The sequence below is a fragment of the Canis lupus genome, chromosome 14 (genome assembly GCF_048164855.1).
Source record: "Canis lupus baileyi chromosome 14, mCanLup2.hap1, whole genome shotgun sequence".
NCBI classification, from domain to species: Eukaryota; Metazoa; Chordata; class Mammalia; order Carnivora; family Canidae; genus Canis; species Canis lupus.
The window spans coordinates 44,909,266-44,929,606 of record NC_132851.1 but is presented as its reverse complement, the minus strand read 5'-3'; the positions used below and the strand labels follow the sequence as shown (position 1 = coordinate 44,929,606).

Sequence of the window (20,341 nt, the reverse complement as noted above, 5' to 3'; positions counted from 1 at the left end):
GATTGGTTAAAGAAAATTATTAACTTGCTGTTTGTCTAATTTTTATTTTGTTTTTGTTATGTGAAAATAAGAATGGGTCTCTGTCTCTAAGATACTATTTTTTTAATATATTGATACCAATATATTAATATATATTAATATATATACTGATATATAATTATATATTAATTATATATATAATTATAATATATATAATATATATAATATATTAATTATATATTAATATATATTAATATATATACTGATATATAATTATATATCAGTTACCCTTTATGTTGGTATTCATGAACACTTTGCTGTAAGTTTTAGAGTCTGGGTGTTTGTTGCTAGGCTGTGAAATAAGTTGATAGCATCATTTCTTTCTCTATAGGAATTTATATGAGGTAAATTTTACTTGTGTTTTTTAAAACATGATACAATTATGAAAAGATCCAGGACTTCTTATGTTTTGGTAAATGGAGGCATTTCTTTTAAGAAAATTTCATTTTTCTTTTTTTTATCAAGTTAATTTTACTGTTTCTGTGCCACATTGGCATGGTGCTATTGTTTTTTTATCTATGACAATCAGTGAACTAAAATTCACCAAGGTCATGTGAGAGAGGAAAAAATTACACAAAGAGTTACTTCTCCCTACCCTATGTACCATAGTCTTCTATTCATCTCTACCCCCTTTATGTTATTTTTTGTCTCCCATGGGTATCTTTTTTTTTAAAAAAGATTTTATTTATTCATGAAAGATACACAGAGACACACAGAGAGAGGCAGAGACACAGGTAGAGGGAGAAGCAGGCTGAATGCAGGGAGCCCAATGTGGGACTCAATCCTGGACTCTGGGATCACACCCCAAGCTGAAGGCAGATGCTCAGCCGCTGAGCCACCCAGGCGTCTCTAGAGTCAAATATTGAAGGGTAATTTGGGATTCACTAAAAACATCAAAGAATGTTGCTGCCACATAGGGTTCGTGTTTTCTTCTGGAAAAGTGATTTCTGTCAGAAGAAATTATCTCTGCTGTCTAATATTCTTTTCTTTGATAAGAGTGACTGAATTCTTTCTGGTGCATCTTTTGAAGTGTGTCTTATGGCTTTTACCTCATGACTTCCTACTGAATTTGTATGGCACTTTGTTAAAAAAAATGAGAATCCATATTTGAGTTGGATTCAGAATAGAAAATCTTGAACTAGAACCAACCAAGTATGAAGCTCAGAGGTATGTTTTAAGTGAGCAAAGTCAGCATAAGTCAGTAGATCTAACTTTAGTATGCATGAAGCCCAACTAAAGCCTGTTAAAATTCAAATTCCTAGGGTTCAGCCATAATAATTCCAAATTTCTACCTTGGATTGGACTGCTTTCCAAGCTATACTACCTAACTGCTATTATGTGTTAGTAAAAAGCAAATCATCAGATTAGATAGAGGGTTGTTTCAGTCCGAATACCTAGTACAAGTAATACCTTGCAGGAATGGCACAGCTGCCTGTGGAAATGAAGACAGTTAATTGAAAAGTCTGGAACTTGGCTTTGATCATTCTAATCCTTTTTTGGGACTGGATCCGCATTTCCTGTCACCACTCTGCTTTGCTTTAGTATTTAACCATGGTTTTTAATTTTTATTCATTGCTTTTATTGATTTCTCTGCCTTAGGATTGTAAGCTTCCTGGAGTGAGATGTGTGTTTGCTATTCTATTTCCAGCCTTCAGCACAGGTGCTTAATACATACATGTACAAAGCATAAATATGGTGTGACTCTGAAGTGGTAACACCAAAAAGGACTTTTGGTGAATAAAAGGGGGATTGGACAGTTCTCCAAATCAAACTTACTTACCTTCATTTTACAGTTTTTTTTTCTGTGAAAAATCACTCATTTAATAATCCCTGCTACATAAGTAACTCTACCTCTTGTCAGCCTAGAGATGCTAACATGTTTTTTTTTTTTTTTTTAAAGGCTTTGTTTTAAAAAGGGTAAAATTGAAGGTGACTGTGAACATGTCAGCATGACTGGAAAGTATTGTTATTTATTTATTCAGTCATTCATTAAAAAATAGTTTCCAAGCACCTATAACATATAAAACACCATTGTAAATTAAAAAGTAGAAATAGCGATTCATTCATTCTTGAAATTTATGGTGTTGGGGAAGAAAGACGGTCAAAGGAGTAATTAACACAAAGTGGGTGCTTTCTGAAACGGCCATATCTTAACTAGTATGGAACAGAGGCTCTGTGTTGATGGCACAGATAAGACAGATGTGCCATCTGTGGCACATTCCATGCAGATAACAGTAGGATGTACGCTGTGACAGGGGCACTGATTGTAGTCAGACGCACGTTCTGTGTACTTACTTAGTTTTTCATTACATTGAGAGATGCTTAAAGTCTAGGAGTCTGTCTTCTGTGGTCGTGTATTCTTGACAGGGTTTACTGCAACATTCTGAGCAAGTGGACCTCTAATAACCTTGACAAACTGACCTGTCCTACCTTCTGCCAGATGTGCAAAAAATTAATAAGATAGTTAATTCAGTAATGGTTGCTGAGTATATACAGGAGCATTGAATAATTGAGAATTGACATATGATTTTTCTCTTTACTCATTCTCACTGGTCCAGCCATTCTGGATGTTTTCACCAGTCCATTCTGGCATCGATGCCAGTGTAGATACCCTTTGTAACGAAAGCATAGCAAGACTCAGTAGAAGCCACTGTACAGTATTTTGGTAAGAAATCTCTTTTGGAATTTTGAGTGATTCTGAAATTTAAATTTCTAATCAGTTCATTTTCTAACTTCTGCTGAGAAATGCGTAGGTTCAAAGAGTTATTCAGACATCTCATATACAAAGTAAGTTCTGAGGGAGAAAATGTGTTTGTAGAGGGTCGCAATAGGGTGACCCTCCAACTCTTCTCAATAGCAACACTCTGATCTACTGAAATGATTAGAAAATCTGGCCTTCTTTCAGCTGCCCCAGTTTGAGACTTTTCCCCCCATCTCCTGGTTTCTTTAAATTTCATTGAGCCTGACTTTGCAACCAGACTCCAAGCCTCTGTGGTATTTTTGCTTTAACTTCATCATGTTTCCTCAAGAGGGGAAAGTATTTCAGAAAGTGCTGTTTACTCTGTGACCTAGGATTATGCTTTCATTATGTAATTATTCAGAATATTTAGAGCCAGTAGTTAGATAGCAAATTAAAGTTGTCCAATTAAGGAATGTCAGAGAGAGTAAGGGGGGAAAAAAGGTACAGTGAAAATGTCAGTATTCAGATCATACTAGAGTTTATTCAGCATGTTATATTGGAGAGGGGACTGATGGGCTGAAATGTGAACCAGCTTGGCTATACCTAAATTAGCTATACCTAAATCCCCAGAACCTCCCCCACTTCATCATTAATAGAAAGAAGGACGATGGTTCTACTTACATCACAAATTGTTGTTAGAATGGAGTAAAATAATCCATGCAAATCGTGTAGCAGAAAGGTAAACATTGTATGTGTCCATTCCTTTCTGATTGTTTTTATCATCCATCTGTACACAGGGAAACAGAATAGAGACACAGTCAGTGCTATTGTAACACCATTGTATGGTGACCTATGGTAGCTACACTTTAGGAGCACAGCCTAAGGTCCAGAGTTGTTGAATCACTGTGTTGTATACCGGAAACTAATGTAACATTGTGTGTCAACTATCCTCAAATTTAAAAAAGTAATAAAGTACTTTTTAGAACAGCAAAGAAGAGTGACATGTTGCCAGTTAACTAGTCTGTGTACATGAAGTTTAAAATTCAGTTGCTTGCCCTCTGTTCCCTTTCTTCTTGTCTGCCTCTTTTGACTTCCCACTCATGAACTGCTGCCTGAAAATACTGAGCTAGGATTGAATCACTCTTCTCTCCATACTCTAAAAGGCAAAGTGAGGCAAAATCCTGAATCTAACTCCTATTTAAAAAAAATTCTGAGGTTCACAAACAAGCTACAGAGCATTCAAAGTAGGATCTCAATCAGCGCATTGTGAGTGCAGCAACTGCTTACTAACTGGATGTCTCTGACTTAGGTTTACTGCTAGTCCACAGCCAGGGTTACAGTATAAATGAATCAGTGAGATATGTAATATTCTACTCAAGTGAAAACCATGAAACTTAAGAATTCTTTACCATTATGAAGTAGATTATTTTCTTCTAATGGAAAAATATTTTAATACAGAGTATCATTTTTTAAATTACACTTTTTTTAAAATGAAATCTTATCTTCAGCATTTGATTGAGTTCCTACCATGTACAAGATATCTTGCTAGAAATTGCAGAGGATTTAAAAAAGATTCAGATACCAATCCTGGTTTCAAGGTGATTACCATATAGTAACAGATATGGTAAGTATTAATTATAATGGAGAATAGGTCATTTTAAAAGTTACTGTCAGCATTCAGAGAAGAACATGATCACTTCAAATCAGGTTTAAGGAAGGGTGGAATTTGAAAAATAGTCATGATTTAGATGTCCACTGAGGTATAGAAGATACAGAAAAAGGAATAGAAAAAGGGCATCTAGGCAAGGGAACACCCTAAACAAAGACCTGGGGAGTGGGGAACAGAGCTGGAGGCCAGAGAAGATGAAATGTGTATTAGCAATGGCAAAGAAATCCAATATATGTGAGGCTTAAAGATAGAATATGAGGTAAGTTGTGACTATATCATTAAGGGCATTGAATACAAGGTTATAATTTTTTCACATGTATTCATGAATACAACAATTTTGTTGTAATTGTAGGATATAATCTCAATCTTGTATACAGTATATACTTTATATATATATTTTTCTTGTCAGATGGAATGAGGGTGGCTGACATTGGTGGAAGATATAAGGAGAACCTACATATTCATTTCTTCTCCTGTCATCAAGTATTTATTTTCAATGAAATAGACTCAGATTTTTTATTTATATCAAATATCTAAGTCACAAGTCTTATTTTACTCCCATGAATGAGAGAGAAGAGGAAGGCGTTATGATCTTCTTGTGGTTTGACAAATCATACAAGTATTTATTTGGTTCCTTTCCCAAATAGAAATATCAGTTTATTACCAGAAAATAAATCATCTATTTGGGACAACTAATCTGTATTACAGACATTTTAGAGGTTAAAGCTTACTTTCACAGGCATTGCAACATTCTCAGAAGCCCTGATACAATAAGATTGTTTTGTTAAAATAACACTTATAAGGACAGCTCTAATAATGGAAAATAAAAGGATTATGTGTTTTCCCCAATCTGAATAAGAAAGTAAGATTTGTTAAGTGCTTATTTCATCACTTGAGCAGAATTTAATCGGCCTTTCTGCAATTGCAGGTCAAGGCAGACATATTCTTTAATATACTAAGGTTTCTTTTACTAACAATTTGGACAGCCTTTTATTTCCAAGGCTAGGCCCTGGAATTTTCCTGGTTAGCACTGAAGAGAGGCACGGTGAAGGAAGATCTAAGGTGCACAAAATGTACAATATAAAAAGGGAAAATCTGTATTAGAATTTTAAAAAGTAGGATTGTTTATCATATTGCAGGCCATAATGATTATGACTATATCATGAGTTAAGTCTAAGTAAAGCCAATGCAGTGTGAATTTAATAGACACACACACACACAAATAGACATACAGATTTTGTTCATACTTACTTTGTAACATTAATTGAAAATAACTCCATCATTTAAAAGAAGAGTCTAACTTCAACCCCAACTGGAGATAATTTTATTTGCTGTCTGAATAATTTGTATGCTTTTTTTAAAAAAAGATTTTATTTATTTATTGATGAGAGAGAGAGGGAGGCAGAGACATAGTAGAGGGAGAAGCAGGGTCCCTGCAGGGGATCCCGGACCTGGGATCAGGCCCTGAGCTGAAGGCAGATGCTCAACCGCTGAGCCACCCAGGCATGCCTAATTTGTGTGCTTCTGAATAATATTTTCTTATGCCAAATCTGATTTATTGGAACATACCAACAAAATAAAAGAATAATAGGATTGTTGGAATGTTTTTTTACCAACACATACAAATTCATCCACATCTAAAATATTATGACCACTATAAGCAATCAGTCATAGCTAATGCTAATGTCTCTTTGACAGAAGTATCCAGTGGCAGTCAACTCATCAGTATTACAGAGACATAAAAAGTGGTGGATTTTGAAGTATAATCTATGAAACCATTCATTGCCGAGAGCCTTATCATAACATAACCTCATTCATTAGTATGAGTTACAACTTTTATATACACATATCTTTAAAGAAGGAAGTTTTTCTAAGGTATTTTTATTAGCTACCTTACAGGCTTAGTTCATTTTCTTAAAGGAAACATGGTGTTTTATAAATGTTCTGCAGTTTGCACTCAGGTCAACCATGCAAATAGTAGTTTTGGAGGAAGATGATTATATCCAGGAAGGACACTCTATCTATCTATCTATCTATCTATCTATCTATCTATCTATCTATCTATCTATCTATTTGGGTTCAGTTTGCCAACATATAGCATAACACCCAGTGCTCATCCCGCCAAGTGCCCCTCTCAGTGCTCGTCACCCAGTCATCCACCTCAACCCCCCGCCGACTTCCCTTTCCACTACCCCTTGTTCATTTCCCAGAGTTAGTTGTCTCTCCTGTTTTGTCACCCTCACTGATATTTTCACTCATATTCTCTCCTTTCCCTTTATTCCCTTTCACTAATTTTTATATTCCCCAAATGAATGAGACCATATAATGTTTGTTCTTTTCCAATTGACTTATTTCACTCACCACAATACCCTCCAGGTCCCTCCATGTTGAAGCAAATAGTGGGTACTTGTCATTTCTAATGGCTGAGTAATATTCCATTGTATATATAAACCACATCTTCTTTATCCATTCATCTTTCGATGGACACTGAGGCTCCTTCCACAGTTTGGCTATTGTGGACATTGCTGCTAGAAACATTGGGGTGCAGGTGTCCCGGCATTTCATTGCATCTGAATCTTTGGGGTAAATCCCCAACAGTGCAATTGCTGGGTCGTAGGGCAGGTATATTTTTAACTCTTTGAGGAACCTCCACACAGTTTTCCAGAGTGGCTGTACCAGTTCACATTCCCACCAACAGTGCAGGAGGGTTCCCCTTTCTCCACATCCTTTGCAACATTTGTTGTCTCCTGCCTTGTTAATTTTCCCCATTCTCACTGGTGTGAGGTGGGATCTCATTGTGGTTTTGATTTGTATTTCCCTGATGGCAAGTGACGTGGAGCATTTTCTCATGTGCGTGTTGGCCATGTCTGTGTCTTCCTCTGTGAGATTTCTGTTCATGTCTTTTGTCCATTTGATGATTGGATTGTTTGTTTCTTTGCTTTTGAGTTGAATAAGTTCTTTATAGATCTTGGAAACTAGCCCTTTATCTGATACGTCATTTGCAAATATCTTCTCCCATTCTGTAGGCTGTCTTTTAGTTTTGTTGACTATTTCTTTTGCTGTGCAGAAGCTTTTTATCTTGATGAAGTCCCAATAATTCATTTTCGCTTTTGTTTCTCTTGTGGAAGGACACATTTAAAGAGACATTGCGTATCACTTTTCTCAGGTTGATCCACCTAAAGGAAAACAGATTTGTGTATTACCTTACGGAAGGAAACTACTCCACTGAACTGGGGAAAACAAAATGGAAGTCAGTTTCTGAAATTTGCAGTGCTATAAGTTTGATATCCAGTGACAGACCAAGAATTAGACAAATAAGTATTTTTTTAAGACCCTGTCATATGACTAAAGTATCATCAAATTAAACTAAAAATTCAGATTCAGCTATTTATGCTGTTATGGAGATTGCTGATTGCTGACGAAAATCCATATTCTAATTTTTCTGCTCACACTAGTAGGCATTTGCTAAGCTTTCTTGCACATAGTTATTGACTATATGACTAAATGCCAACAAGTGGAATGAGAGCAGATTTGACATGTGCCACATAATAGGCCTGAAAATGCAATACAACTTCCATGTAAGTGCTTTCATGCCCATTGCCTCTTTCAGTGACCTGGAATTGAGACTTCATTTTGCTTGAAGAAGTCAGTCACACCATTCACCTGCTTTTAAGTGAACAGAAATAAATTTCTAATGTGTTTAACTTATATGATATTTTGCAGTGTATTTTAACCATCAGGCTAATCTAATTTACAAATGTTTATAATAATATTTGAGCAAAATGCTATTGTGATTCAATATTGAAATTAGGGAAGCCACACAGTTTAAGTCCACATTTATTAAAAAGACCAAAAAGCAAAACTAACTTTTAGTACTTACATGAAGAAATAGAAGAGATTTCCTTTTTTTTCATCATATGGAAAGTCAAGCATTAGCATTGTGATTTTACCTTTCCTAAGTCATCATTAGTGTTACTTGCCTTTGTTGGTTATATGACATGAAATATTAAAATGGAGTATTAAGATTATAATTACCTGTTACTATAGTCATGACTAAAAAGAAAAAAAGATTTCAAAGGCATATTTAGGACCAGTACATTAAAAGCCAGCATGAATCCATGTAACATATGATAGCAGCAAAAGATAAGATGCATTCACAGTGACAAGAAGATGATTTGGACCAAATAAGCATTTCTTATGAGGCAAACTATACAGGCACAGACAATGCCTCTGAGATATGTGCATGCATGTGTGTATGCACTCATACCTGTCTATTTTTTTTAAGATTTATTTATTTATTTATTCATGAGAGACACACACAGAGAGAGAGAGAGAGAGAGAGAGAGAGAGGCAGAGACACAGACAGAGGAGAAGAAGGCTCCACGTAGGAAGCCCGACTTAGGACTCGATCCGGGAACTCCAGGATCACACCCTGGGCCGAAGGCAGGTGCCAAACCGCCTAGCCACCCAGGGATCCCCAATACAATTGTCCATATTAATTAAGCATATGTGGTCTGCCAAGAATTAGGAAGGTAAAAGGAAGAAGGAAAAAAAGACCTAGACCCCAGGTGACAAAATTATAAAGATAATCAAGATATTTTAGCAAAGGGCTTATATCTTACCATCCTTTCAGATATTTAGAGGTTACATGAAGACATGGAAAAGTATTTTTATTGTTTTTAAAGCAATATCTGATAGAAACAGGAAGGAGTACCAGTGTATTAAAAAAGATCATACTGATCTATTGAAATCCATAAAGTGGCTGAATATATGGAGAAGAGAGGAGGACATTGTAAAGAGAGAACCAAACAGGGCAGAAAGAAGAGGTACACAGAGATTACATTAAAATATTAGATTTGAAATTTTTAAAAATCTGCATTCAGCTTCTAGATCTCTCATTTGTTAACCATTTAACCTTTTTTTTCCCTAGTCTTAATTCTCATCCTTGAAAAAAGAAGAATTCTTTACGTATTTACCTTGTAGGATTGTAATGCAGATGAAATAAGATAATAGATGTGAAAGAACTTTGTTAACGTATAACATAGTCCTCACGCACATGGTTTCCATAATATATATATATATTTTTTTCCTTTTTTTGTCTTTTTTTTTTTTTTTTTTTTAAGTAGGCTCCATATCCAGTGTGGAGGCCATCACGGGGCTTGAACTTGTGACCCTGACATCAGGCCTGAGCTGAGATCAAGAGTTAGATGCTCAACCAACTAGCCACCCAGACAGCTCCATAGTATATTCTTTAACATAGATTTTTGAATCTTTTTGGAAGGACTGTATGATGTTTTCCTAACAGAGACCTCAAAGATAGACACAGGCAAGATTCAGTCGGGAAGATAGCTTTAGAAACTCTCATTCTAATATTTTTTAAACATGAGGGGATGGTGTAAACTGTAATAAATACTTTCTTTGTGATCAGCTTTATTTCTTGGAGAGTAGAAAATGCAGTCCACTAAATCAGGCTGAATTTTTGCCAGTGAGCAAGAACAGTTGTGATATGAATGCACCGAGAACATAGAAAGAAAGTGTCTCAAGTTAGGAGAATACATACATGTACTGTATTTGTAAGTATTAAATATTTGAGAGGGGACAGTGGGAGAAAAATGTAAAGCTATATGGGTTGAGACTCACTCTTACGGGAACATTGGCCCAAGAAGAAGGAAATCTTGAAAATATTGACTCTAATGCAATAAAATACTTGATGGAGAAGTCAAAAGCATGATAACTGGATCATGGTAACTGGACAGGGAGCACTAATTGAACTCAGATTTTTAATAAAGGATACTGGAAAAAGCTGAAATGAGGGTCAGTTAACTACAGAGTATCATGAAGGAATAGCCAACAAAGCCCAGAATGAGCTGTAATTTAACAAAAGTGCTAAACACAAGAAGTAGGGAATTTTATCTATCATAAAAAATGGTTGGACAGGATTCTAGCAAGGTATAGATATAATGATAACATTTGAAACCAAGAAGTCAAACATACTGTGATCTTATTTAAATTAAACTTAAAAAAATAAATTCCATCTTCTCTAATAAGTAGAAAGTAGTTGAAACATAGGCCGTCTTAACTCCACATAGCATATTTAGAACCAGTAGAAAAAGTTACCCCAAAGCAGATATAGGCACGATGAAAGATGGGACATGCTAGAAATTTGCAATAACTGGAAATCTGGGAGCATGACTCAGAAGGTAATAAAACTTCCATTTCTAGAATGCTTAAGTAAAGGTTGTGTTTTAGTGTCATTGTTAATATTGTAACTTGAATAATAAAAGTTTGAGTTAGATTAATTCTAAATTCCCTACCAATGCAAAATAACAATAATAATAATGATAATAATGATAATGATGATAATAATAATAATAAATTCCCTACCAGTGCTAAGATTCTGCAGTTCTAATTGAAATTAGGGTCAGTTTATAAAAAAAGAAGCCAAATTTTAACAAAGAAAAATATAGGACACCCAAATAAATTTGAATTTTATATAAATAATGAATAATTTAGTATATTCCAAATATTTTATCTGGCAACATGACATTCTTTCCAGTGAATCTCTTGCCCAGTGTTTGCTTTTTTTCTGGGGATATAAGGAATAGACAATGAAGAAATTACCAGCAGAGCCCAACTGACCTCAGGGATTTTTGCCAAGATTATTAAATGCTAGGATCCATAGACTTATAAGACTGAGAAGAACCCCTGTATGACATCAGGGCAATTTTAAGAGCAAAGTGGGCAATTTGGCTTCTCTAAGACAGAAAGTAATGAAATGGAAAGTTATTTGCCATAAGTTGCTGGTTGCTAAGGAAGTTTATGGCACCTCTTTTATTATAGGTGATTCAAAACCATCTAAAGGTAATCCTCCCTATGCATGTGGGAGTAGAAGGTAGACTTCTCCAGGCACCATTTAGCTCTGGAAGCCTATTTTTAAGTCTTACCAGAATTCCCCTCAGGTAAAATCGCTTCACAGTTTTATTAGGACTAAGTTTTTCAGCTCATCAATCCCTGAAGTTCCAGTAACTTCACTACAGATAGTTGTGGGGATAATTTAAGTCCCATATCCCTCCGATTTCCTTTCCCACAGCTTCTCTACAAAATAACCCAAGCATGAGACACTTGCAAATGTGACAGCCTAGTTTCAGCCTCTCCTGTGTTTAGAAACTCTTGTGGCTAACCTTTGAAGAACTAACTCAAAGTAGGAATCTCTCAAATAGATGGCAGTACTGTAATTCATTCATTGTTGCTTGAATAATTTATATAAAATGACAGTAATGCAACTGGGGTGTGATTCCCTTACGTAATTAGAGTTATATGCCCCCAAAAGGGCATTTTTAAAAAACCTGCAAAATTCTCTATTATGCATGATTTTTCTCAACATAAAAACTTCCATAAAACCAATATTTATTTGACATTCCTTCAAGGAAGCTACAGAAACTAGTTAAATAAGCCAGTTCTTGTTATATTGAAGGACACTGTCTACACTGTCTGAGACATTTCATGCATAGAATATAATTTCATTGTCTAGTCTTTTTTAAACTAGTAGACCTGCCCATGTAACGTGTAACCCAAACCACTTAATATAACCCCAACGGTGATTTGGGCTTCTCAGATTCTGCTTATCACCTAAACACTGGCCCTTTAGACTGACACAGCTTCCTGTTTTTTTTTTTTTTTTTTTAATCGTATGAATGGAAACCACCAGAGACATGATTTTCATTACAAAGTACCTTCTGTGCTGGCTGTTGTCTACCAAGAGGTTCTCTTAGAGTGGGAAAGAATTGTCTTCAGGAAAGGGTTGTTTCTACTCTATTAATATTGTGCCTGGAGTTTACTTCCTGAGAGTAAGTATATCTGTTTTAAGCTCTAAAAACCTGTGCATACAGAGGATACATTCAGAGGTTCTTGAAGGAAATTTTGTGTAAGTTCCTTGATCTTCCTGGCAAAAGCTGCAGTACTTCTGTGTTAGGAAAGCAAGTGGGGAACTCAAAGACACCAAGAGTAGTAGGTACTTAACTTGGGACCGCGGTTGTTCTTCAGCCTTCTCATATTTACTCATTCTCAGTTTACTGTCAGTTGGGGTGATGAAGATTAGAAAATTCACTAAACTAGATTTCCACGGTGAATCTAACTCAATGATTTGTGGGAAAACAGTGACTTCTAGAGCATTTAAGATCTAATTCAGGTGACCTCGGTGCCAAATACTTCATTTAGGTCATGCAGTCAGTACTATTGGAGATTGCCAATACCTAATGAATCATATTCTCCTTGGCTTCCTGGAATCTGGAATGGGAATAATTTATTTTGATAATATCATTTAAAAATACCTGGTTCAAGTAATATAAAAATGATTGCAAGGACATCATCTCTGGGTCAGTGTAGACCCTTCATTAGATTCTTGTTTAAATATCTGAGAGTCATAGCCTTATTAGGCAAGCTGAGAATCTGGAATAATCTAAGCAGTTTCCATCCTAAAGGATTCTTGACCTATCCAGGATACAATAGAGATTCTTACTACGGAGTTTGAAACCTACTTCTGAAAGTTAATTAGGCATCTTTGGGATAAAATCTTAGGATCTTTGTAATAACTGAAATATTGGGGGGATTTAGGATGCTCTTTGGCTCACTACTCACTTGAACTGTGTTACCTCATTTCACTGGTAAACACTGAATTCAGAATTGAAAATAGCTGTTAATTATAATACCATTTTTTCTTATAGTATGTAATAAAGAATTAGGTGGATACCAATAATAATCATCATTGGATGCAAGCTGGAACTCAAATCAGGAGGGTCGGCAGATAGTCTCCTGCTCTTTGAGCATCCTGTGGAAAGAGTACAACTCATGTGCCCCAAGGGTTTGGATTCTAGGAGAGAGACTCCAGAACCCTTCTTTTCTTTAAATAGGTCAAATGGGAGAACACCCTTACATGGGAAGAAGTGGACAGTATGGGCTTAGGCTCTAGACTTTTAGTTGAGTATTTGAAAACTAGTTGCTGAGCACTTTGACATCTTGGGGGCTGTCAATCCCTTTAGGATTTAGTTTGGAAGAAGGAGAGTACTTGGTCCTAGCTAAGTAACTGCAAAGCAGTCTGACGAAAGCTGCCAAGCTTATTCACTAGACAATTTTATCCAATGTGAAGTAAAAAAAACAAAAAACAAAAAACAAAATACAAACAAAAACAAAACAAAACAAAACAAATGGAAATCTGAAGGTTAGTCAAGAGTAACCTACAAATCTATCTTGTGAAAAATATTGTTAACATTATTAACATTAGAAGTATACATTAGAAGTATAAAACATCATACATGTTTCCTATAACTATTTAACATTAGAAGTATAAAACATCATACATGTTAACATTAGAAGTATAAAACATCATACATGTTTCCTATAACTATTTCTGTTCAAAATTTGGGTAATTAGTACATTGTGTTGGCTGCAGGCATTACGTAGCAAAGGCAAAAATGAAGTACTCTCATGAAATGAACTGACATTCACATGGAACTTCACTCTCACTGAGGAGGTTTTGGAATAAATTGGAAAAGTGCTAATAGGCTAGGGTTTTATTCACAAGCAAGAATCAAGTGTTCCAACAATAGAAGGTTGAGAGTTGAGATGGTTCCAAATGATGAATGGGCAGATGCTCAGAACCCATCCAGTATAATTCACCTCAGCGGACGCCATTGAGGGAGACCGTTAATATTTTCCTCTTTTTGGACAGATTTGTCTCTGGAATAGTAAGAGACCGAGTTTAGAAGTGGCAGAAGGACATAGGTATGGGCTGAAAATAGACTGTATTGAAAGGTGGGATACCAAAGGCAGGGAATATAGCTTGGGGTCAATCTGATGGTCTTTAAGATGGCTTGGTCTTGAACTGGGATAGTGGTAGTAATAGTGAAAAAGGAGTAATAATAAGACAAACATAGGATAATAAAGTAATGAATTAACCTTCCTAGGTACACAGATTTGTGTTTTTGTAAACCAAGTGAACAAACTTATCAAAAAATGTCATTCAAAACACTGCAAATGTTATATGTATGAATAGAAAACTCAGGAGTTGAGCTTTTCAGGGGCTATTTTCCTGCCCCCCCCTCCAAATGAAATAAAACCCATACATTTAGGATACAAACTGGGAATCATCTACAAAGCCTAGCCGTAGATCAGCACTTAATAAATATTTGCTGATTAAGTTAATAGAATCACAAAGAACATACCTAGGACAGATAAATTGCTTGTTCTCTTCTTGCCTCAAATTTCCCTATATTTCCTGATTGTAAGCAGACATTGTATAAAGATATGCTTAGATGACAGATATGAAAATTACAGACATTATACAACATAAAAGTATATTTGATTTTAAGATGTATCATTGAGACCAATATATTTTATGCAGCCTTTTCTAAACATAAAAAAAGAGGTTTTTGATGAAAAATGTACAATAACCTTTATTTCCTGTAGTTGCTAAGTGGTAATTCCAGAGAGAGTCTCACTTTTCTCATGTTATTTTTAAAATTTCAAGAAGTGTCACCTCCATTGGAAACATTTGCTAAATCTGAACTTTCAGAATGCTAGTAGGATACACTTTAATTGGATCTATAAAAGTAATTCTCCAAAGAGTGTACCTCTGACCAGTTTACAGAAACCAATTCCGGGTTTACAGAGGAAAAAGTGAAACACTGTAGAATTCTAAGTCTTCCCTTGCTCAACTTAATGTTTGAACGAAAAACTGAGGAATGAAGCTTTAGTAGTTCATTTGAGTGACCATTTATTATTTTTTCTGTTAGATTGGATGAAACGTATAATCCCATTGCATTTAAGTGGTTTGCACCAGTGTTCCAAGATCATGATGCTATTAATGCCATGAATAATCATATGCTCATAAATAATCATATGAGATCACTCACTTTAAGATTTCCGTAGTAACGGTAAGCAGGTAGATAAATGAAATTGACACATAATGCCACAGGATATTTTCATTCAATAAGTAATTTTAGTATTTCTAGAGTACAATTTTAAAAATCTGTTTTCTGTTTTGAGATTTTATGTTTTTGTAATGTTTTTGACCAGCACTAACATTAACAAGTTGGAGATGAACAATATTGATCTGTTTATGTTCTGTGATTCACTAGTTTTGTTTACTGCTTATTTTGCATTTTCTTATACTGACTCTTATCTGGTAGGAATCCAGGGGTAAACAATTGAATAGTCAAAGGAAAGGCAATCAAAAGAGAAGTAAATGGCCTCGATAATCCATACCCTAGCTAATCAACCTCCTAATTTTTGAGTGTTGATTGGATTCACAGGCCGTGAAATGGAGTCCTCTAAAGTTTTTCTAACTAAACCTCAACTTAATTTTACTTCCTGGTAAAAAACTTAGGGAAGTTTAGAAACAAAATACTAAGAGCACACCGGAGGGGACTTAGGACCTAAAGCAGAGAATAGAACAAGTGAGTATCTTGAAAAACTAGCTGATTAAGTACGGTGCTTATTAGAAATGGTAGCCTTACACCTAAGTCTCTCTACAATTCTGAAGGTAAATAATTCTGTTTCATATCATTCATGAACTGAGTTAGGTGAACAGTTTTCTCCTTTGCACTAAGATTGATAAAATTATTTTCCATAAATTTCCAATTATTTTCCTGCAGCATTTTAAAAACCTGGAACAATATGAATTTACTAGTAGTTTTGCTTTAATTATATTTATCTTTTTGTGACTTTAAAAATAAGCTTTATTAATGATATATGCATATATAAATAATTTAACATTAATATATTTATATTATATATATGAAGCATGGCAAGAATCAGGCGTTTTATAAATTCTGGTGATTCTAAGGATTTTTAAATTATCATTTAAGGTTGAAGCATGCTGACTAGAAATTCTTTTTAAATTTTTAATTTCTTATTTTAAATTTCTTACTTTTTAAAAATAACTATTTCATTTAATACAGATTTTAAACTGACAAATGAGCCCTAGACATTAAAAAATAGCATGGGTTTAAAAAGATGAATCTTTTCAAGACACATAAATGTCATCAGAACTCTCAAAAGGCAGCTTTTGCCTTATGTTATCCTATTATGTATAATGTTTTGTCTGCCATAGAAATAAAATTGGTTTTTCTTTTTCTTTCTTTTTTTTTAGAGAGTGAGAGAGCACATGAGGAAGGGCAGAGGGCCAGGGGGAGAGAATCTTAAGCAGGCTTTATGCTCAGCATGAACCTGATGCAGAGACTGATCTCACAACCCTGAGATCATGACCTGAGCTGAAATCAAGAGTCAGACACTTAACTGACTGAGCCACCTAGGTGTCCCTTCAATTTAGTTTTTATGTAATATCCATCATTACTTGATTCCATTTTTGTTGAGTTAAATAGAATTGGGCTTTCTCTGATGAGCTTACTTTGTTTAGCATAATGTTTTCTGGCTCCATTCACACTGTTGCAAATGGCAAGATTTCATTCCTTTTTATTGCTGAATAATATTCAGATCTATATACACATGCCACATGCATCACATCACATTTTCTTTATCAGTTCTCAATCAGTGGACACTTGGCCTGTTTCCATAATTTAGCTATTGTAGATAATGCTGCTATAAACATCAGGGTGCATATGCGGAATTTAAGAAAACAAATGAGCAAAGGGAAAAAAAAAGAGGGAGGCAGAGCAAGAAATAGACTCTAGTTGTAGAGAACAAACTGATGGTTATCTGATGGGAGGTAGGTGGGGGGGATGGTTAAATATATAATAGGGACTAAGGAGTGAACTTGTAATGAACACCTGGTGTTGTATGGAAGTATTGAATCACTATACTGTACACCTGAAACTAACATTACACTATATATTAATTAACTGAACTTTAATTCAAAACTAAGATTTTTAAAAATTAAATAAGTTTTCTAAAGGAAATAAATATATTTGGACTGAAAGTAAATGACCAATGATATCAAACCTGTAAAATTATGAATTTGTGGCTTCTCACCTATCTGATAGTTTGTTCTACAATGTTATTTTCAAGACTTTTCCCTTTACCTTTCTTTCCTGGGTTTTGGTTCATGTAATTTTCTCAATCCAGGTTCAAGTACCTGGCTCAATTTGTTCAAACCCTTGTTCCCTGAAGTCCTAAGCTTCAAGCAAGATAGCCATAGGGTGTAGAGTTGGTATCATATTTAATAATATTGTATGGTACAGTGGGGAACCTGGGTGGCTCAGTTGGTTAAGCGTCTGCCTTCGGCTCAGGTCATAATCTCAGTGTCCTAGGATCAAGGCCCATGTTAGGTTCCCTGCTCAGTGGGGAGTCTGCTTCTCCCTCTCCCTCTGCTCCTCCTTCCTGTTTGTGCGTGCGCATGCTCTCTCTCTCTCTCTCTCTCCCTCTCAAATAAAAAGAGTAAATACGTATTGTATGGTACACTTAAAGATTTGTTTTAAAAGGGTAGATCTCATGTTAAATCTTATTGCCACAATTAAAAAAGAAACAGAAGAAAGAGATTTTTTAAAAAAAGAGTTGGGGATCACAGGCCATATACATCAGAACTAAAAGCCATCCAAGAGAAATGGAGTGATGTAGAAGACACACTTTAAGTAGTGAGGTTACGTGGGTGGTCAGAACTGGGTAAGTAGAAACCACTAAAACTAGAACTGACTGAGGTCCGAAGAAAGAAAATAGGGAGAACACAGAGTATTAGAGTCAAGGCAAGGTGTGAGAGTAATTTCAGAATTCCTTTCTAGCCTCCTTGCAGCTTAATGAAGTCCTATTGAACAAGTGCTGAGGTCTTTCTATATCGACTCTGCCAGACACTGCCTCCTAGGATTCTCATCCTAGAGGTCTTCAATAAAGGTTCTTCAACATCCCCCCAAGCTACAATTAAGTCCCCTCAATACTTTACAGTATTCCCATTGTGTTTGTTTTTTTTTTTTTTTTTTTTTTTTTTACTTAATAACTCAATTCAGTAAAGGTTGAGTGCCTGCAGTGTACCAGGCATTCGGCTAGGAAATTCCTTATCATTCTTTATTAGCCTCCTTTTCTCTCCTAAAATCACACAAGGAGAATTTTTAATGAGTAGGAGATGGAAGACGGCCCCTGACTGTTTTCTCTGTTGTAGTTGTTAGTATTCTTGTTTTTTGCAAGCCCACAATAGATGCTTGAAGTCCAGGAATTTTCTCTGCTATCCTACATATGTAGTGGAGATTTTTTGCTAGGATTCAAGTTCCTTAGATGTGCTACTCTAGTGGTGTACTCTCCTAAGTCTGACTACTTCCTTGGAGACCAACCAATACCTGTATTACCAAAGGGACCTACAAACATCTCTTTCTCCACCCAGGCATCCTTACCTTACTGCTCTCCACTCCAGGATATGTGACATAATCTCAGCGGTTTTATGCTTTCTGTAAATGACAGGTTTCTTCAGCTGCTTCCACTTTATACCAGATGGTAAATCCTCAGGGAAAGAATTACTAAACTAGATTATTTCAATAAGATGGGAAAAAGAAAAAAATGTATCTAAAATCTCAAAAATTTACTTGCCAGTCTAAAATGGAAGACAGTGACTATTGAACAAGTGACTATTATTGATAAGAAAAGTGATTATGATTGTAGCTACCAGTTATACTTAGAGGATTTATTCCTTCAAAAATAAACAAGCACATTAATATGTAACTACATTTATGTACTATATTTATGCTTATCACAATATCACTTTTTAGAGAAAATAAGTGGAATCAACATTGGTGCTCAGCATGGGTGAAATAAGTGGGTGGAGGTGGTGAAATAAAGAGTGTTGGTGAAATAGAGTGGTGAAATAAGGGATGTTGTATCTGTGCAAAGATGTACTACATGTATACATGGGTGTTAAAATGATGTTGCTGTTGGTATGAGAAGATTTGTATAATAGATACTTATGTACAAAATATGGCTTACAGGGCCACCTGGGTGGTTCAGCTGGTTAAGCCCCAGACTCTTGATTTTGATCAGGTCATGATCTCAGGTTCCTTTGATTGAGCTCCTTGTCAGGCTCTGTGCTCAGCACAGGGTCTGCTTGTCTCTCTCCCTCTACTACTCCCCCCAGGCGTTCTTTCTCTCTCTCTCTCTCAAATAAAATCTTAGAAAAAAAATACAGGTTACAAAGAACATGAACGAATGTACACATCCCCCAAGTTGACCAGTGGTTATGGCTTAGTAACCTAGTTGGTGGGAATTCAAGAGTTTTCAACTTTATTACTTTGTTCACTTGCATTTTTTCATTTTTTTTCTAAGGAATGTGTATTTTCTTTTAACTATGAAAATAGAACTAAAAAGAACTATTTTGAATTTCAAAAAGATCTTTAGTTGCTTTCATCCACTAAATGTTTACTGTGACAGTCACTTAGGTAGGCAGTTTACATACATTATTTTTTTTCTTCTCACCAATCCTTAAAAATAGGTATAAGATTTTTTTTTCTGTTTATTTTCCTTCTTTATTCTCAGAAGAAGGAAATACTAATCAGATTGACAGGAGAGTCCTGGTTCCTACTCAACAGGATTGCTGTATGGTAACAGCCTCCTCTCTCATGGGTAGTCTATCTTCCACCCTATCCATGTGAAGAAAATCTATCCCCTCAAAGGCTTTTTTTCCCTATTCTCTTTGATTAATATCTTAGTATGCTTGTCACTGATGTTAGTTTGGGTAGAATGTAGTTGATGGAATGAGATCAGAAACAGCACTGTCATCAGAAACAGCTCTAATTTTAGTTGTTTGTTCCCCTGCAATTAAAGTTTCTGGAGGATAGAATCTGGTTGGCTTAGTTTGGGTCATGTGCCCCCTCTTAAGATCAGAGTAGGGAGGAGTCCATTATCAGAAGAAAGTATTTTAGGGGTGCCTGGGTGACCTCAGTTGGTTAAGCAGTAGGCACAGAGCTTGCTTTAAGGTTCCCTCTCCCTTTCCCCCATCCCCTCTGCTTGTGCACGTGCTC

The 20,341-nt window shown here is 35.5% G+C and overlaps 1 protein-coding gene and 1 long non-coding RNA gene across 4 annotated transcripts in view; one reads left to right on the top strand and one right to left on the bottom strand.

The window, feature by feature from the left end:
• LOC140604041 (uncharacterized) overlaps positions 1 to 7,560 on the bottom strand; it is a 63,745-nt gene extending 56,185 nt beyond the window's left edge. The window contains exons 1-2 of the long non-coding RNA XR_012007086.1: positions 6,750 to 7,560; positions 3,401 to 3,506 (exon numbers count right to left, since the gene is read on the bottom strand). This is a non-coding gene — a long non-coding RNA (uncharacterized lncRNA). The remainder of the gene's footprint in view (positions 1 to 3,400; positions 3,507 to 6,749) is intronic.
• The window catches only part of GABRA4 (gamma-aminobutyric acid type A receptor subunit alpha4), a 218,870-nt gene that overhangs the window by 159,544 nt on the left and 38,985 nt on the right, over positions 1 to 20,341 (top strand). The gene's annotated exons all lie outside the window — the stretch shown is intronic.